Source organism: Elephas maximus, chromosome 17, assembly GCF_024166365.1.
Source record: "Elephas maximus indicus isolate mEleMax1 chromosome 17, mEleMax1 primary haplotype, whole genome shotgun sequence".
Lineage (NCBI taxonomy): Eukaryota > Metazoa > Chordata > Mammalia > Proboscidea > Elephantidae > Elephas > Elephas maximus.
In genome coordinates, this window is record NC_064835.1 from 24,719,911 (window position 1) to 24,722,413 (window position 2,503).

The 2,503-nt window shown below is 37.6% G+C and overlaps 1 pseudogene; it reads right to left on the reverse strand.

Annotated features, from left to right (window-relative positions):
- Window positions 1-1,242: 1,242 nt before the first annotated feature.
- Window positions 1,243-2,174, reverse strand: LOC126060857 (olfactory receptor 145-like; annotated as a pseudogene).
- Between the last annotated feature and the right edge of the window lie 329 nt (window positions 2,175-2,503).

Sequence of the window (2,503 nt, forward strand, 5' to 3'; positions counted from 1 at the left end):
TGTATAGTGTATGTTAATTGCAGTACTCAACAGAACAGGCTACAAAAAAGTGAAATCATTGTCTGAAACCTCTTTGACTATTCCCTACACAGGGGCCTCTTATTTGTTGGCCATGTGTCTCTTCTGTCCTGGTCTAATGACATGTTTCTGGACCTCTTTCTTTCCTATGTCCTCTATTCTCTGAAATGAAAACAGCTGCAAGTATCTCACATTCATTTCATTTTATTTTTCAGAAAAAAAGTCAGTATCTTTTTGGGTCATTCATCTCCCAACTCTATTTGCCCAATCAGCATCCTCTTCCCACCAAAAAGAACCATCAGAGTTTTCCTAAAGAAAAGAAAGAAACAAACAAAATGTACTACCTGCCCTGAGAGAAAGTTATGTTCTCCTCCTGGAATAAAACAAAATCAACATTCACTAAAACAGAAATGTTTTCTCATATTTTGTGCTCATTGAAATAAATAAATAAAATGAAGTAGAAACAAAGTAGATTTGAAATCAGTAGGCTAAGACTTCACTCTTGGCTTTTTTCATTAAGAAGCTTGGTGACTGTAAGTAAATCATTAACCCCTCTGAGCTTAAGTTTCCCATCCATGCAATAATTAGAGATATAGGATCAATTATGTGCTAGTATTAGTGTGGGAAGGTATATAAGTAAACTCTTTGTCAAAAGAAGGTTAGTGCATAGTGCATACCTACAGAGTGAGATACATTTGAGAGTGTCCATGGAACATTTTATCTCTGTGAAGTGGTGACGTATGAAGGACATGTGTTGCTGCCCTAGAAGGATGGAAAGACAGGAAAAGAATGATTATCTGACTCATGCATCCAGTGAAACATTACAACTTCTAAATAAGAGCCCTTCACTACAATGGTATAATGTCACACTAAAATTGCTTTATTGGATCATTCACAGATTCATTAATATTTTTCCAAGAGAAAAAAACCATTCAACTTTACACTAAAAATGCAGTGATAATAAATTCGTTCCTTAACGTTATTCTTATATAAGAGGAAAAGTGAGATTAAGAAGGAATTATGCAAATGTTGAGTGAGTGAAAATTAATCCCCACCAAAAGCAGAAATAATATTAAATAAAAGACAAATACCACTCACCACGGTAAGAAAGAAAAAAAAAAAAAAAAGAAGTAGGGTAAAAATAATGCCATAAAAAATACTAAAACTAAACCTGCAGAGCCTCCCTGTCCTCTAACTACTTGCACAGAGAGATTCTGTTTTTGATCAAAACCTTTCGCTAATCAGGGATTTCCTCAAGGAAAGTTTAATATGTCTATTTCTCAAGCTATAGATTAAGGGGTTCATCATGGGAACCACACTGGTGTAAAACACAGAAGAGATTTTTCCCTCACTCATAGACCCTACAGCAGATGGTTTGAGATACATGAATGCACCTGATCCAAAGAAAACAGAAACAGTAATTATGTGGGAACTGCAGGTGCTAAACGCTTTAGACCCGCCCTCAGTGGGATTGATGCAGAGGATGCTAGAGAGAATGGAACCGTAAGAGATAAAAATGGTAAGACTGGGCAAAATAATGTTGATGCCTGCCACAATAAAATCCACAAGCTCATTGACATGAGTGGTGGCGCAAGAGAGCTGGAGCAGAGGGAGAAGGCCACACAAGTAATGGTTGAGGGCGTTGGCATCACAGGTCAGTCTCATGCACCCAGTGGGAGCCATAGCACCAGAAAAGGCCATCAAACATAAACCAAAAACAAGGTTGAAACACACTTTAGGGGACATGGCAATGTTATACAAAATTGGATTACAGATGGACGCATAGAGATCATAGGCCATCGATGTCAACACATAGCTTTCAGAAATGACAAAAAAAAAAAAAAAAAAAGAAAAAGTAGACCTGGGTCATGCACCCCTTGTAGGAGATATTATTCTTTGATTTGAAGTTCATTAGCATTTTTAGTGTAAATACAGAAGAATAACAGGTCTATGAAGGACAAGTTAAAGAGGAAAAAGTACATGGGGGTGTGAAGGTGAGAAATAAGCCCAATTAGAGTTATCAAGCCCAAGTTTTCCAATACAGTGACCATATACATTACTAGAAACAGGGAGAACAAAGGGAATTGGAGATCCCATTGGTCTGTTAATCCCATCAGAATGAATTCATTCACAAAAGAACCATTCCCAGTAGCCATTTTTCTGTAGGATTACCTTTGGGGACAAGAGAAAGGAGTTGCATTAGATGGCAATCCAGAATTTCCCACAATATCTCCTCCCCCAAGACTGGGGTATATGTTGTGAATGTTTGAGACTAACCCAACCTGGGCCCATATAATCAGCCTTTACCACTTCCATTCTCCTCCCATTTTTAGAGTCTTTATAAGCTAAAAATTCCAAAGATTACCTCCAACTTTGTCTACATACAGAATGTCAGTGTTGCCTATGTAACATGACAGCAGGAAAAACCAAGGGATAAAGGAAAGAAAGATGGCCAGGACAGAATTGCCTCTCTCTTCTCCTTATT